This window comes from Ornithorhynchus anatinus, chromosome 5 (assembly GCF_004115215.2).
Source record: "Ornithorhynchus anatinus isolate Pmale09 chromosome 5, mOrnAna1.pri.v4, whole genome shotgun sequence".
Classification (NCBI taxonomy): Eukaryota; Metazoa; Chordata; class Mammalia; order Monotremata; family Ornithorhynchidae; genus Ornithorhynchus; species Ornithorhynchus anatinus.
In genome coordinates this window covers 95,180,449-95,197,779 of record NC_041732.1, presented here as the reverse complement: position 1 = coordinate 95,197,779, position 17,331 = coordinate 95,180,449, and the positions used below count along the sequence as shown (strand labels likewise).

At 47.1% G+C, this 17,331-nt stretch overlaps 1 protein-coding gene across 6 annotated transcripts in view; it reads left to right on the top strand.

Moving 5' to 3' along the window:
• The window catches only part of ANKRD12 (ankyrin repeat domain 12), a 132,126-nt gene continuing 114,795 nt past the window's right edge, over positions 1-17,331 (top strand). For all 6 annotated transcript variants that reach the window (XR_005660040.1, XR_005660041.1, XM_029066412.1 and 3 more), the window contains exon 1: positions 1-119. The gene's annotated coding sequence lies outside the window, so the exon portion shown is untranslated. The remainder of the gene's footprint in view (positions 120-17,331) is intronic.

Below are 17,331 nucleotides of genomic sequence, written 5' to 3'. Positions count from 1 at the left end.
AGGACCGGCCGTGAGGAAGGAAGCAAGGAAGGAAGGAAGGAAGGAAGAAGGAAGGAAGGAGCGCGTCGGGCCGCCCAGCTGGAAAACCCCGCGCGACGTCCCTCCGGCTCCGCAACCCGGTAAGTGAGCCTCGACCCCCGCCCGACCCCCCCGCCCCTCTCCCCCGTCCACCACGACGACGACAAGGACCGGCCGGACGCTCCCCTCGCCGCCGCTCTCCCTGACGCCCGGAACATGGCGGGGAGGCCGGCGGCGGCGGGGCGGGGGCCGTGCGTGTGTGTGTCTGTCTGTCTGTCTGGGGGGGTGCCTGTCTGTGCCTCTGTGATGGGGGTCTGAGCTCTACGCCTGGGTGTCTGTGACGAGGTGTTTGTGACGGGGTGTGTGATGCGGTGTATATCTTGTGTGTGTGATTGGGGGGGGGTGTCTGGGGAGTATGCCTGTGTGTGTGTGGGATGCCGTGTATGTCTTGGGGGTGTGTGTCTGTGATGGGGTGGATGGCTGTGTGTGTGTCTGGGATGCGGTTGTATGTCTTGGGGGTGTGTGTCTGCATGTGTGTGTCTATGGGGGGGGGGTGTATGGCTGTGTGTGTCTGAGGTGTACGCCTGGGTGTGTGTCTGTGATGCGGTGTATGTCGTGTGGGTGTGATAGGGTGGATGGCTGTGTGTGTCTGAGGTGTACGCCTGGGTGTGCCTGTGATGCGGTGTATGTCTTGTGGGTGTGTGTCTGCGTGTGTGATTGGGGGTGTGTGTGCGTGTGTGTCTGTGATGGGGTGTATGGCTGTGTGTGTCTGAGGTGTACGCCTGTGTGTGTGTGTGTGATGCGGTGTATGTCTTGTGTGTGCAATGGGGTTTATGGCTGTGTGTGCCTGAGGTGTACGCGTGTGTGTGTCAGTGATGTGGTGTCTGTCTTGTGTGTGTGTGTGATGGGGTGTATGGTTGTGTGTGTGTGTGATGGGGTGTATGGTTGTGTGTGTCGGAGGTGTACGCTTGTGTGTGTCTGTGATGCGGTGTATGTCGTGTATGTGTGTGATGGGGTGTATGGCTGTGTGTGTCGGAGGTGTACGCGTGGGTGTGTGTATGTGTCTGATGCGGTGTATGTCTTGTGTGTGTGTGTGTGTCTGCGTGTGTGATGGGGGGTGTGCCTGTGTGTGTCTGAGGTGTACGCGTGTGTCTCTGTGTGTGTGTATGATGCAGTATAGGTCTTGTGTGTGTGTGTGTCTGCGTGTGTGATTGGGGGGGGGTGTGCCTGTGTGTGTCTGAAGTGTACGTGTGTGTGCCCGTGGGGGTGTGTGTGTGTGTGTGTCGATGATGCGGTGTATGGTGTGTGGGTGTGTCTGTGATGCGGTGTCTGGTGTGTGCGTGTGTGTCTGCCTGTGTGTTGGGGTGTGTGGGTCTGTGTGTATGTATGCGTGTGAGGGTGTGATGCGGTGTGTGTGACTGATGGGGTGCGTGCCTGTGTGTGCGAGTGTGTGTGTGTGTAAGGGGGGGATTGAGGGCGAGGGGCGGCAGCGACAAGGGAAAGCAGCCGCCGCAGCAGCATCGCCCCTTGTCAAAAGCTCTGAAAAACGGGGCCAGGAGGAGGAGGAGAAATCGCTCCCTTCTCGGGGTTCGCCCGGAGAGTCGGGGGGGCCGCAGTGTCCGCAGCCTCCCCCGGGCAGGTCGGGCTCCCTAACCGCTGGGCCCAAAGCTCTGCCCCCCGGCCCGCAGAACCACAGCTGGCGGCTCTTCCGCCCACGGAGCAAAGAATGTCACAGCCGGGGGAAACCCTCGAAGGGGATTTTTCGAGGCGGAGTGGCTCTTCGGACAGAACCCTAGATTTAAAAACGAATAGTCCCCTGAAGGAAACCCCGGGCCTTGGCCGCCCGCCTTTCACTTGACATCGACGGGAGTCAAAAAACCAGAAGGAATAAGCTTTCCGAGCTGGGCGGGGGGGGGGTCCCTTTAAAACCCTCTGGAAAGGATATTGCGCACAGTAAAGTCACTAGTCCTTTTTAAAAAACAAAAATAAGTGTAAGGAGCCGTTCGTTAGAGCGAGAGGTGCCAGCGGGTCTTTAAAAAGATAAGAGAAGGCACAGGATCTTCCACTCGTGCATCATCACGTCGCTGCTTTCCTAGAGATTAGCTCAGCGCTGGCAGAGCGTAGGCCCCCGTTGGCGCCGAGTGGCCGAAAGACAAAACGAGATAGGGAAAGAGGATCTAGTACTTATATTCACGAGTTCGGTCGTCGGGATCGGAAACCGTTCGTCTGCCACGAAGACTTGAACCGAACATTTTTCAGACTCCCCAGTGTTATCACCAGGAGATTCTCTGAGGTGCCTTATTAGGGACTTCGGCCCGTGGGGTCTGAAAAAAACCCATCGGTCAGTTTTGCCTCTAAGTAATAACTGTAGTACAGTCCCCGTCCGGGGCACGTCCGATAGGAGATGGAGAGACCGACGGCTCCTAAACGCGGCAGAGAGGGGAGAGATAGAGGGTCCTTGGAAAGAAAAGTGAACGAGTGCCAGGGGTGGGGTGAAGGCATCCGGCGGGGAGGGACGTCTTTACGGTCCAGATCCAGCCTTGGTCTTTTTAGTGTTTTGGGTGGCGAAAGCACCTTTGAGGAGAGATGCCTGTGCCTTAAATAAAAAGTAGGGAAGCAGGGTAGGTGTGTGTGGCACAAAGATTAAAGGGAGATAGAGTGGTTGCAGTGGGAGCGATGCGTAAAAAGGGATCAAAAAGAGCAACAGAAAGGTGAGATCATTTGGAAGATCAGAACCAGGGCCCTTGGATTTGATTCGGAAAGCAGTAGTTGGTCTGTAGGAGGAGGAAGTAGGGGAAAGGGATCCCGGTGATAGGTACATGTTTAGCCTTACCCTTCAAAGACGATAGCCCTGATGATGGTGTTTTCTATGTGCATCGATATACCGTACAAGCCCAGTGCACAGTCTTTTGGAAAGAGATGGCAGAAATAGTCAATGAGAGGATTTTGGAGTGTTTTAAAATACTTTGCCCTCCTTTACATTAAAGGTCTTGTAAAAAAAAAAAAACAAAAAAAACTTCTTACCTAGTTCAGTGTACTTACTAGTAGATAACGGGTACTAAGCTTTGAATGTTATGAGTCATCTTCGTATTGTATTTCATTATGTGAAAAGCATGGCAGGTGAGCAAAGTCGCATCACGTTCCACCAGAGGTGGGTTCAGAAAGTAGGCTATTTTAAGGGCAACTGGTCAGGAATTGTGGTCTCTTGCTTTCCTCAGCCTTTGCTTCTTAACACCTGCTGTCAGAAGACACGATAACTACTTAATTATAGCGGTGTGTGGCTATGTAGATAAGCTATTTGAATGTCTTGTACATCCGGCAGGGAGTGTGTATACCTATTCTATGGTGTTATAGTCTCTCAAGTGCTTAGTATAGTGCTCTGCATACAGTAAGTGCTCAACAAATGTCATTAGTTGATTTTGATGGGGGTTCTTTTATTCCAGGGGAGTGGATGGCTGGGAAACACCAGCCCTCTGGGTGAGATGAGGCAGGAGATAAAATTTGAGACGTGCAATTGCTTCCTCCCAAGGTAGTAACTAGCTGACTCTAAGACAGCTAGGCAGATGCAGTAACTCTGAAAAAATTACTTGTAATAATTCTGGTATTTTGTTGAGCATTCAGTGAGTGCACTGCCCTGTACTAAACACTGAAGCACAAGATACAGCGTGGCTCAGTGGAAAGAGCACGGGCTTTGGAGTCAGGGCTCATGAGTTCGAATCCCGGCTCGTCCACTTGTCAGCTGTGTGACTGTGGGCAAGTCACTTTGCTTCTCTGCGCCTCAGTTCCCTCATCTGTAAAATGGGGATGAAGACTGTGAGCCCCACGTGGGACAACCTGATTCCCCTATGTCTACCCCAGCGCTTAGAACGGTGCTTGGCACGTAGTAAGCGCTTAACAAATACCAACGTTAAGATACATTCCTTCCCCTCAAGGAGGGAGCACTGGCCTGGAAGTCAGAGAACCTGGGTTCTTATCCCCACAGCTCCCCTCGTCTGCTGTGTGCCTTTGGACCAGCCACTTAACTTCTCTGGGCCTCAGCTACCTCATCTGTAAAATGGGGATTAAAGCTTGTGAGCCCCATCTGGGACAGGGATCGGGGCCACCTGATTCCCTTGTATCTACCCCAGCACTTACTAGAGTGCCTGACACAGTAACTGCTTAGCAAATACCATAAAAAAAGTGATCTTATACTCATGAGGAGACAGACGTAAAACTCTTTACAAAATGGAATCGGAATAACACAAATGGATTACACATTTGTTACAAGTTCTGAGGATGGATATAACAAATTCATAAAACCAAGGGGTGACTTTTGATACAACTGGTGGGGTGTTAGAAATTAATAACAGCAACAATTAGAGTACTTTGACTAGTAGAGTTTGTGTTGGTTAGTAGTACATGCTTACTTTGTACAAAGCACTGGGGTAGATGCAGGCTGATCAGATTGAACATAGTCCCTGACCCATGTGGGCTTCACATTCTTAATGCCCATTTTACAGATGAGATAACTGAAGCATGGAGAAGTGAAGTGGCTCGCCCAAGGTTACACAGAAGACGAGTGGCAGAGCTGGGACTAGAACCCAGGTTCTTCCGAGTCCCAGGCCCGTGATCTCTCCACTAGGCCACTAATTGGGGAGGGTTTATTGGAGGAGGCAAGATTTTAGGAGGAATTCGAAGTTTCGGGATTTGTGAATTACTCACTTTTATCTGTGGTGGGTCTAAAATCAGATGGAAGAGGTGTTTTGACAAATAGATTGGTGTGCCAGTAAATCTGGATCTGCTCCCTAAACCAAATTTTGCCCATTCCTGGATTTACAGCCCTGTTTGGGGTGGTTCCTACTAGAGAAGTGGAAATGTGTTAATCTGATCTGTGACAAATTTCAGTTACCAAAAGCTGTAAAAGAGGTAATTTTCTCCTTAGTCTTAATCTCATGTAAATATGGTGGAAGATAATTCCTGTGACATTTAAGTGCCAACTTTGTGCCAAGCAATGTACTAAACACTGGGATAGATATAAGATAATCAAGTTGGACACAGTTCTTGTTCCACATAGGGCGCACAGTCTTAGGAGAGAGTAGGATTAAATCCCATTTAGACTGAGCCCGTTGTTGGGCAGGGATTGTCTCTCTCCGTTGCCAAATTGTACATCCTAAGCGCTTAGTACAGTGCTCTGCACACCGCAAGCGCTCAATGAATACGATCAAATGAATGAATGAATGAAATCCCCATTTTACAGATGAGGAAATTGAGACCCAAAGAAGTTTGTGACATTCTCAAGGTTACCCAACAGGCAAGTGGCAGGGCCAGGGTTTGAGGCCGGGTCCTCTGACTCCCAGATCCGTGCTCTTTCCACTGGGCCATGAAATGGTGAGGAATTGTGGGATGAGGACGCTTTCTCTTTGTTGAACATTTTGCCATTCATTTCTCCTTTGGTGTATTCATTGAAGAATCAAGGTACTTGGAAGGGAGTCCTTTTCTTGGAAAAAGATCCTCGATCTTGCTTTGAGCAAGAAAACTTTCTCTCCAATCTAGTCTTCATTACTAGCCGTGGTGGGTTCTGAAGCAAAATTGAGAATTGCTCAGACCTCCCTTCCCAACATTAAATTCCTGGAACTCTGCCACATTTGCATAATAATAATCATTAAAATAACGTGGTTTTATAGAATGCTTTTATTTTTCCAAAAGCCTATCATGTTATCTCATTTTATCCTCACAACATCCCTGTGAAGTAGGAGGCGGCAAGTACTATTATTCCCATTTTAGAGATGAGGAAACTGAAGCCCAGAGAGGTTAAGTAAATGGCCCAAGATGATCCGATCACCATCAGTGGTATTTACTGAGCGCTTACTATGTGCAGATCACTGTAGACTGAGTCCCCGAGTTTACTGGCTCCTAACCCCATGCTCTTTCCATTGGATCATGCTGCCCCTTTTTTAGATATTATGATTTATTATTGTGACATTATTTCAGACTATCTGAATCTTGTTTGGCTTAAATGGCGGGTGACTTTGGATGATGTTTCATCGGTGGGTTCAGATTGCTTTGAGATGCTTTTGTTTAATGATTCGCTTTACTCCCGTCGTTGGTACTGAAGGTCGTATGAAGTTTTCAACCTGAATCGTTTAAGCCCCTTATTAAGTGTAATTTCTTAATTCTGCCAAGGAATTGCTATTTCATTAAGGTCCTTGTTAGGCTCCTACTATGTGTCAAGCATTCATTCGATTCATTCGGTCGTATTCATCATCGATGGTGGGCAGGGAATGTCTCTGTTTATTGTTGTGCTCTTCCAAGCACACAACACTCAATAAATATGATTGAATGAATGGTATTTATTGAGCACTTATTCTGTGCAGAGCACCACGCTACGGGCGTGGGAGAGTACAGTACGACAGAGTTGGTACACATGTTCCCTACCCACAGTGAGTTTACAGTTTATAAGGGGAGACAGACTTTAACGTGAGCACCATTCTAAGGTCTGGGGTAGGTACAAGATGATCAGGTTGGACACAGGGTGCCTCACAGACTAGGTAGGAGAGAGTAGGATTTAATCCCCATTTTACAGATGAGGAAACTGAGGCTCAGAAAAGTTAAGTGATTTGCCCGAGATCACTCTGCAGACCAGTGCTGGAGCTGGGTTTAGAACCCAGGTCCTCTGATTCCCCTGCCGGTGCTTTTTCCACTAGGCTGCACTGCTTCTCATGTAGTCCTAAGGCTCTCCATAATTCATTGAAGTTTTACAGAATGCCAGGAGCAGGGTGAGTGAAAAGAGCTCTCTGGGCAGTGAAGCAGGGCCAGTGTGTGTATACAGGAGTAGCTGCTGCTTGTGTGGGGAGGGAACGTGGACTCTTGAGTTGTAGAAAAGAATGTTTTCCTAGGATGAAGCCTTTTCCTCACTCCCCTCACAAAGAACTGTTTCCTCACCAGCCTTGAGCATTCGCTTATATATAGACTCAGGTCTTCATAATGCGTAATAAGCCTGCAAAATTCTGACTTTGGAATGTGACTGTTACTTTTCTCGTATCACCTCTTGAGGCAGGAAGGCATCATCTCACATGCATTTAGGAGGGCTTGAAAGCAACCCACTGGCTCTTTAGTAGACTTGAAACCATCCTGGTAGTTTCACAGCTCTCTTCAGGGACCTTGGCCCGTTTGTGTTTCGTGTCGTACCATGATCCTTGACGTGCTGGCTCTTACAACTGTTACCTTCAGCATAGGTGTTGAAACTGAAACTAAAATAAAAAGGCCTGGGTGTTTAGCAGCAGGCTAAAAACAAAACTCGTAAGGCGGGGGGCGGAGGGGTGCATTGAGTTTTCTCTTTTTTAAACAATAGGCAGCTCTTCCATCCAAGTAATGAGAACTTCTACTAACTGTAGTCACGGTTATTTTGTTTTTTTAGCAATAAAACTCAAAACATTGAAACTTTCAGTACAGTAGTGTGCATTAATGAGTCTAGATCATCGCGGAGCCGATTTTGTGATCGTTAACCTGATGTATTTTGAAAAGCAGATGACCTTTAACTAGGTCGTTGCTGCATACTTTAATTCCACTAAATTTAACTTTTGCTCATTTGAAACTATCGGTACACTGAGCCACAGACTTAGAGAAAGCTCTTAGGGCAGTATATGGGTGGCCAAAGTTGGGGAAAGGCGTTAAATCTGTGCTTTTGGATTAAACCATTGTACTTCCTTATTTCTCCAATTGAAACAATACACAAACTATCCCACTTCCTTTTTTGCCCTGGCTTTAAGAGCTGTTTATGGTCGATGTACCCTGCTGGCTCTTTGCAAGCAAGTTCTCGACTGTTCTCCGTTCAAACCAGAGAAGTGGTCAGCTGACTTAGTGACTATTCCCGGCTGAGGAGCACCAGTGACTAATTTATTCAAAACATTTCTTAAATGTACGGTTCATGGAACTGAAATAGCCACTACTTCCTTCTCTGGATTCTGGGGGAACGGGGGCTTTGTAGAAGAATAAAATAATATCAAAGCTTCCATTTTTGCCAAAAGATTAATAGATCTCCACTGTCCAATATTTTGCCTGTAGCAAAATGGATCGATCTGAATTTTGCTGTTTGTTTTTTCTTCCTCTGTCTTCTGCTGGAGCGGCTAACGAATAAATAGTATGTGGAAGATGCTTTATGATTAAGAAGAGGTCACAGACCTTCCTTGCCTTCTTCGACTTTCATTTTAATACCCGTTGCAAAGACAGGAGTGTAGACTAGACGAGTGTGTTAATGAAAGATATTATCCTCCTGTTCTCCCCCCCCCGCCACACACACATACACAATTTAACTCTTCCACCCCCACCCTTTTCTTTTTTGCTTGAAGTTGGATGGAGATAATGTTTGAGATGCTCCCACCTCCTGGTTCAAGAAGGAGAGGGCCAGAATTCCAAGGAATTGTTCTGAACAGGCTTAACCTCCAAGAAATGGTGTGGAGCTGCTCTCTGCAGTCTCAGAATCCATCATTTAGCCTTCTGAGTACTCCCTTTGCGTGCGGTTGCTGCTCTGTGTTATACGTTAGGGCACGGGGGCGTCCATCAGCTCGTTCGATGGCATCGAACAACTGCGTAACCCCAGAGAAAGGCAGCTTTGAGTTTTAAGGATCATTAGTACGCTCTCGCAATGAACTAAATTTTGGAGTCCTACAACAGTGTTTTTCACTGACAAGTCTTGAAAGTTTAAATAGTTCCACACTGAAACACGGCAGCTCTCCAGCTCAGGGAGCTATTTAAATCCTTTTGGCTTGGTGCCAGCATGAGGGAGCGATAGCACCATCTCCATAGAGGCGAGAAACTTGGGGACTGTGGGCAGTAAAATATTGGCTTTGTCCCTGAATGCCGCGGGACAGGCTAGGCAACCTTAACTCACCTGCCCCACTCTTTGAAGTTGGATGGAAGCCAACTGGGAAGGGAATGATAGAATATCATCGCCACTTCTGGGTTTATCCCCCCACCTCTAGTTGGCCGTGGCAGGAATGGAGCTCTCTGATCAATGTGTGGGAATGGACTTTTGCCCAGGTCTAGCTGCAGCTGAGACTGGGCTCTTGACCAGCCCCATTCGAGGACGGTATCTATCACCCCCTCTTCCCGTCATCCCTCCCTCCACCATTCCAGGGCCAACCGGAGGCATTTTTTTGCCTGTCAACTACTGTTCAGTCTCCCTGGGTCTCTGCCTGACTTTCTGTCTTTCCCCTGGTGGGGCTTTTAGCAAACTATCGCTAAAAGATCCAAATCTGACCATGTTACATCCCCTTTGGGTAGAGGCAACTACGGAGGTCTGGGAATACAGAAGCAGCAGAACGGGTGGGGGAAGAGATGAGAGCACTTCCTGTTTCTGTGGAATCCAGCTCAGTTTAGGGTGAGACAGAAAAAAACAAGTAGAGGAGGATATGCTCAGTGCATAAGTGCCTTTCCCTCTTCACTTTTCCTACACACCCCCTGGGGTAGACACACACATACCCCGTCCATTTTCCGAGTGAACTCTTTGTAGAAGCTTGCCAAAAATCAGTTGTTTTGAATGGAGAAAAATTTCAAACCTCACAAATCGAACCCCTTTTTCATTAACTGAATGCCCACGTTTTCAGAACACGGTTGTTTCAGAGACCATGACTAAAGTGTTATACAAGGTTTATCTGTATCTCTTTCCCAAAACAAAACCTAAACAGATATAGGACAAACAGATGTGAGTTCCAACTGTTCTGATTCATTGTTTTCCTTCCTCTTGGCTATCAAGATCCCAGGCAGCCGGATTCCTTATTAGGCTCAAACAGAGACCCCTGAGGCATCTCGGTAGTTAATTTTTTCAATCAATCATATTTATTGAGCGCTTACTGTGTGCAGAGCACTGTACTACGCACTTGGGAGAGGACGATATAACGACATTGGTTTTATTCACTGATTTTTGGCACTGGGCCGTCAAGACTTCTGTGCCTTGGGTTTTTTTTCCCTCATGCTACATTTTTTTTTCTTTGAAGGTGAACCCACAAGAAATCTCTAGGCAGAATAGTCTCTTATTTTACATTTTTACAAATGTGGGTAGCAACAGATCAAATCATGGGATGAGCTCCATTTCAGCCTCTCTTTCCAGATCATTTCTAACCTTTCTGCCGACTTTTGCCAGTGGGACAGGATTTTTCCGTCCTGGCTCCCAAACTCTCCTCTCCCACCGGGGCTTGTTCTGCCTGCTACAGAGGAAGAATCCACCAGCTTTCTCCTCCTGTGTTCCCGATTCAAGTTAGGTTGTTTTTCCTTTTCCGCTGTTCAGCTGAGCAATCCCTGCCGTGGAAGGAAGAGGCCCGGTAAACTCCCTTGCCTCCTCTCCACTTAGGATATGGCTGAGGGAAGCTGGGTTCCCTCACCTCAGAGTGAGGCCCCGGGCTGTCCACTTTGAAGCTGTGATCTGCCTGCTGTCCAAAATGAAAGTAGGAAAAAAAAAAGAAAATCATAAAGGGCTAGTCCCACTGGCCTCCTGGCACCACCAGTCTTATTTCCACCCAACCAGACTGTGACTAGGAAGAGAGAAGCAGTGAGGCCTAGTGGATAGAGTACGGGCCTGGGGCTCAGAAGAACCTGGCTTCTAATCCCAGTTCCTCCATTTGTCTGCTGTGTGACCTTTAACAAGTCACTTCACTTCTCTGTGCCTTAGTTATCTTACAGAATGGGATTGAGAGTGTGAGCCCCATGTGGGACATGGACTGTGTCCAGTTTGATTACCTTGTACCTACCCTAGTGTTTAGTACAGTGCCTGGCACATAGTAAGTGCTTAACAAATACCATAAACAAAAAAAAGAGATAAAAGAACCCTCCACCATCTTCCGTGTAGTGGTTCCTTCCTGTCTCTCCAGGCCTCACATTGCATCGTTGCACGATCCAACTCCTTCTTAAACCCTCCTCCCCCCCATCCTGGCCTGTCCTCTAAGACTAGTAGCAGTGGAGGGTAGTTTAGCTAATGGTTACTGCTCTGGTGGGAAGCCTTGAGAAACAAACAATCTTCCCCCAACTATCCTTGTTAGAGTAACGAGTACACATAATATAACTTGTTACAATTTTTTTGCTTTTGTAAGTTGATGTGCATAACATATATACACTCTTTGATCGAGGAGGCTCATCTGTGCACATGTGACCTCAATCAGCATTATGTGGCAAGATTGACCTGATGTGCATACATTTCCCAGAGCAGGTGGAGTGGCAAGTCCTTCCCAATACTTAGGCTCTCTTTGCCACCCAGAGTTGTGCCTTGCCCTTGATGACACTTCCCATGAAGTGCTCAGAGTGCCACACCCCCTCCCAGTTGGCAAGGTCAGGGCTTTCTGTTGCTCACACTTTGGACAGCTCTCAAAAATACAAAGAAGCCCAGGGCTGAACTAGAAAATCAAAGAAACTTCCTGCTCCCCACTGAGAGGATGTAAGGTACATCCTCTGTGCCTGCCATTCGGTCTACCTTGGGATCTACAGAAAGATGGGCCCCAGAGCTGTTGGACACACACATGGAAACCTCGGGTCTACGGACAGTGACTTAGTAAATAACCTTAGAGTGCTTCTGCAGGGAGAAATAAAATCAGCAGATTCAGTCTTGTTTATCGTGTGCTTCCTGTGTGCAGAGCACTGTACTGAGCGGTTAGGAGAGTGCAGTGCAACAGAGTTAGTAAGCACGCTCCCTGCCCACAAGGAGCTCATAGTCTAGAGGATTCCAGTGACCAAATTCTCAACAGGCAGGAGAAGAAAACCCAGTCATTCGGGGAGATCCTGGGGCAAATTAAGGGAACGTGGTCAGGTATTATGAAGGCCGTGAGGACACTGAAGCATGGAGTTCTGCCGCTGCTAAGTGTTCCTTGACAGAAGTATCAAATGAATGAAGCAGGAAGGTACCTTAGAAATCATAAAGACCGTGATTTTGGATGGCCTCAGGGAAGAAATCAGAGGAAGCGGATCACAAAACAAACAAGCTGTACTTTTCTACCATATTCTGGACAAAATAACCAAGGGAACCCTTGCAGACCTAGACACTGTTAAGAACTGTGGGAACTGCAAACGGATTCTACCTGTGGGTAAATTCTTAGCAGAAACTAAGATGATGATAACCGTGGCTCTTAATTACCATTGGACACACTTCACTCCTGAATTTAGCCATTGTTTTAGAATCTGGAGGGCCTAGTCCAGAAAATTACCAAGTTATCCCTTGTGACTTGAGAAAGCGAGATTCCCCAAAGGGTTTTTCTCATGCTGAGCAAAGAGCACTACCAAGGGTGGAGGATGTTGGAGTCACCAAACGGTTGGAGATTGGTACTTGCCTTCTAAGAGTCATGAGGGCGACCTGTAGGGCCCGATCCACAGCCGTCCTAATAGCTGTGGAAATGGAAAGAGAAATGACAGATTCAACACAGAAATCCCAGAACACCTTAGATTAGAGAAGCAGCGTGGCCCAGTGGAAAGAGCCCGGGCTTGGGAGTCAGAGGTCATGGGTTCGGATCCCGGATCTGCCACGGTAAGTTGTGTGATTGTGGGCAAGTCACTTAACTTCTCGGTGCCTCAGTTACCTCATCTGTAAAATGGGGAGTAAGACTGTGAGCCTCACGTGGGACAACCTGATTACCCTGTATCTATGCCAGCGCTTAGAACAGTGCTCTGCACATAGTAAGCGCTTAACAAATACCAACATTATTATTATTATCTATCTGCCCTACAACTCGGAATCACTGTTCAGGCGAAAGTCTTTGACACTGTGGACCCACCCCCTTTTGGATACATCATCTAAGCATGGCTTCACTGACACTGTCTCCTCCTGATTCTCCTCCTCCTCAGTCTCTTTCACAGGCCCCTCCTCTGCCTTCCACCCTCTAACTGTGGGAGTCTTTCAAGGCTCTATTCTAGTCCCCTTCTATTCTCCATCTACACCCACTCTCTCAGAGAACTCATTCACCCACACGGCTTCACCTGCTGTCTTTACACAGATGATTCCCAGATCTTCCTCCTTTTTTGCGGTATTGCGTTTCCTCCTGCCTTCAGGACACATCTCTAATTTGAAGTCCCCCCAATGCTTCAAATTTAACATATCTGAAACAGAACTCCTCATCATCCTCATCTTCCCATCCTGGCACCACTCCCCACCCCTGACTTTCCCATCACTGTAAACAACTCCACCATACTCCCTGTCTCATAAGCCTGTAACTTTGACATTCTCAACTCATTTCTCTCATTCAACCCACATATTCAGCCTGTCACCAAGTCCTGTCAATTGTACCTTCACATCACTAAAATCTGACCTTTCCCTATCCATCTAAACTGCCACTATACTGACCCAAACACTTCTCATAGCCCTCCTTGACTACTGCATCACCCTCATCGCTGACCTCCCTGCCTCCTGTTTCTCCGCACTCCAGTCTTTACTCTGGTGCCTGAATCATTTTTCTAAAAAGACCTGTTCAGTTCACGTATCCCCGCTCCTCAGAAGGCTTCGGTGGTTGCCTCGTCCCCCTCTGCATCAGACAGAGATTCCTAACCATTGGCTTTAAAGCACTCAATCAGCTCAACCCTCCTCACTGACTTTTCACTAAAATTCAGCCCAGACACTCGCTCTTCTAACACCAACCTACTCACCTTATCTCTCTCTCATCTATCTTGCCGTTGACCCCTTGCTCCATCCGACCTCTGGCCTGGAACTCCCTCCCCCTTCATTGCCAGCAGACAGCCACTCTCCCCACCTTTAAAGTCCTTCTTAAACCACATCTCTTCCTAGAAAACTTACTTAAGCCCTCATCTGTCCTATCTGTTCATGGGTTCTAATCCCAGCTCCGCCACTTGTCAGCTATGTGATTTTGGGCAAGTCACTTAATTTCTCTGTGCCTCATTTACCTCATCTGGGGATTAAGACTGTGAGCCCCACGTGGGACAACCTGATCACCTTGTATCCCCCCAGCGCTTAGAACAGTGCTTTGCACATAGTAAGCACGTAACAAATGCCATTATTATTGTTCCATTCTCCTTAAACACTCATTCACCCCACCCTCAGCCCCACAACACTTAGGTGTATATCCATTATTTATTGCAATGTCTGTCTTCCTCTCTAGAAAGTAAGCTCCTTGTGGGCAGGGAAGTGTCTATGAACTCTTGTACTGTACTCTCTAAAGTGCTTAGTACAGTGCTCTGCACACAGTAAGTGCTCAATAAATAAATCTCATTGATAATACCATAGGAGGAATAGATACATTAATCAGTTTTCAATAGTATGACACCCTTACTGCATGCAGCACACTATACTAAGCACTTGGGAGAGTATTCATTCAATAGTATTTATTGAGCGCTTACTATGTGCAGAGCACTGTACTAAGCGCTTGGGATGAACAAGTCGGCAACAGATAGAGACAGTCCCTGCCGTTTGACGGGCTTACAGTCTAATCGGGGGAGACGGACAGGCAAGAACAATGGCAATAAATAGAGTCAAGGGGAAGAACATATAGCAGAGTTGGTAGACACGTTCGCTACCCACAAGAGCTTACAGTCTAGGGGACTGTAGATACATGACAACATTGGAGGCTTATGTGAAATGCCACCAACAGGCACTGCTTTTCCAGGGACCTAGAACTTTTGAATTAATTCACCTGTCTGATCCCATTTATACATCGTTCCACAAAACTATGAAGCAGAATGGTCTAGTGGATAAAGCAAGGGCCTGGGAATGAGAAGGTAGATTCTAATCCCGGCTCTGCCACTTGGCAGCTGTGGAACTTTTGACAAGTCACTTCACTACTCTCTGCCTCAGTTACCTCGTCTGTAAAATGGAGATGAAGACTGTGAACGTCACGGGGGACATGGACTGTATCCAACCCAATTAGCTTGAATCTACCTCAGTGCTTAATAGAGTACCTGGCACATAGTAAGAGCTAAACAAATTCCTTTAAAAAAAACAACAAAAAACCTCAGCACCCAGCAGTAATAATAATAAATGTTGGTATTTGTTAAGCGCTTACTATGTGCCGAGCACTGTTCTAAGCACTGGGGTAGACATAGGGGAATCAGGTTGTCCCACGTGGGGCTCACAGTCTTAATCCCCATTTTACAGATGAGGGAACTGAGGCACAGAGAAGTTAAGTGACTTGCCCACAGTCACACAGCTGACAAGTGGCAGAGCTGGGATTCGAACTCATGAGCCCTGACTCCAAAGCCCATGCTCTTTCCACTGAGCCACGCTGCTTCTTAGAGGCCAATAGATCAGGAAAAGAAGCAGAGTATAACAATTTGATATAACTGCCTATCTCCCCAACCCCCCCCCCCCAAGCCCCATCTTACCCACCTCCCCAGGTTGATAATGCCCAATAGGGCATCTAACAGACACCGAACCTACAATTTCCCTCAGAAACCTGAACACCTTTGTCTTAGAAGAAAAATGCAAAATGTAGTCCCTGAGAAAGATCTTTCCACAATGGGGCTCGATAATGAAAGTGACCTGATTCCTCAGATTGTCTGTGTCCTCCTCTAGACTGTAAGCTGGGTATGATTAGAGAATGTATCTCTTAATTTTGTTAAATTGTACTCTCCCAAGTGCTTAGTACAATGCTCTGCACATAGTAAGCGCTCAGTAAATACAATTCATTGGCACGTTCCATAAAGCAGTTAGTGTGACTTTCCAACGTGGCTCAGTGGAAAGAGCCCGGGCTTGGGAGTCAGAGGTTATGGGTTTGATTTCCGGCTCTGCCACTTGTCAGCTGTGTGACTGTGGGCTAGTCACTTAACTTCTCTGAGCCTCAGTTACCTCATCTGTAAAATGGGGATGAAGACTGTGAGCCTCACGTGGGGCAACCTGATCACCTTGTATGCTCCCCAGCGCGTAGAACAGTGCTCTGCACATAGTAAGGGCTTAACAAATGCCAACATTATTATTATTATAGAACAAGACTGTCCTGCACCAAAGTCCAAATTCACTGTTCCCTTGGGATAGCTGTTGAGAGGAGTGATATTGCCACAGCTATATATTAGACCAGACATCAGAGGTATTACTTGGAGGGAGTGTGGCCTAGTGAAGAATAGCAGGGCCCTGTGAGTCAGAAGACCCAAATTCTGGTCTCTGCCCACCTGGCCTGCTCTGTCATCCTGGGCAAATCAGACCAGTGTATTGGACCCGTGCATCACCAGTACCGCTACATTATCTCCATGTTCCTCACTTCCCTCGGTAATCAGTCAGTGGTATTTATTGAGCATAGACTATATGCACTACTTGGGAGAGTGTAATACAATAGAGTTGGTAAAATAAGATATATGCTGTCCTTATCTTGTCCTTAGAGGAGCAGCGTGGCTCAGTGGCAAGAGCCCGGGCTTGGGAGTCAGAGGAAGGGAATTCTAATTCTGGCTCCGCCACTTGTCAGATGTGTGACTGGGCAAGTCACTTCACTTTTCTGGGCCTCAGTTCCCTCATCTGTAAAAAGGGGATGAAGACTGTGAGCCCCACAGGGGACAACCTGATTACTTTGTGTTTACCCCAGCACTTAAAACAGGGCTTGGCACATAGTAAACCCTTAACAAATACCATTATTATTACTATATCTAAGACTCATGATCCCTGAGTGGACAGAGACTGCGACTGGTCTGGAAATCTTGTATTTACCCCTCTGCTTAGCACAGGACTGGAGCCCAATGTAAGTGCTTGACAAATACCATTATAATAATAATAGCAGGTCATAAGCCTTCTGTCCGAGCACTTATTCCTTGGAGGTTTGCAATTTGGTCAAACCCCTGTGTCTTATATCCTGCCATCCCCAGATTGTCTTGGAGTACTCTTCCGCCTAAGTTGGTCCAGCCTTCGAACAACAAGCAAATTATTGGCATTTTGGGTAGTTGTATGGGGAAAAAACCCCATGGGAACAGCTTCTTGTCAACAGGATCATGAAAGAACTCAACAGCCTTCTGGGTGGTACATTACCATCATGCTTGCTCCATGATTAATATGCCTGGGAGCTGGAATGGCTGAGTCGTTTCATGGAAAGCTAGCTTCCTAGGAAGTCATTTCTGGACCTGCAAGCTTCAAGCAAGTCCTTGAGGTAGACTTACCATATCTCCACATCTTAGAAAGGATGATAGTCCTAAATTTCACCTTAAGGTAGTTTAGAATTGTATGTAAACCCTCTTTTTTATAGTATTTGTGAAGCACTTCCTATGTGCCAGTTACTGTACCAAGCACTGGAGTAGATACAAGCTAATGAGGTTGCACAGAGTCCATGTCCCACATGGGGCCCACAGTCTTAATCCCCAGATGAGATAACTGAAGCAGAGAGAAGTGAAGTGACTTGGCCAAGGTCGTACAGCAGACAAGTGGCAGATCCA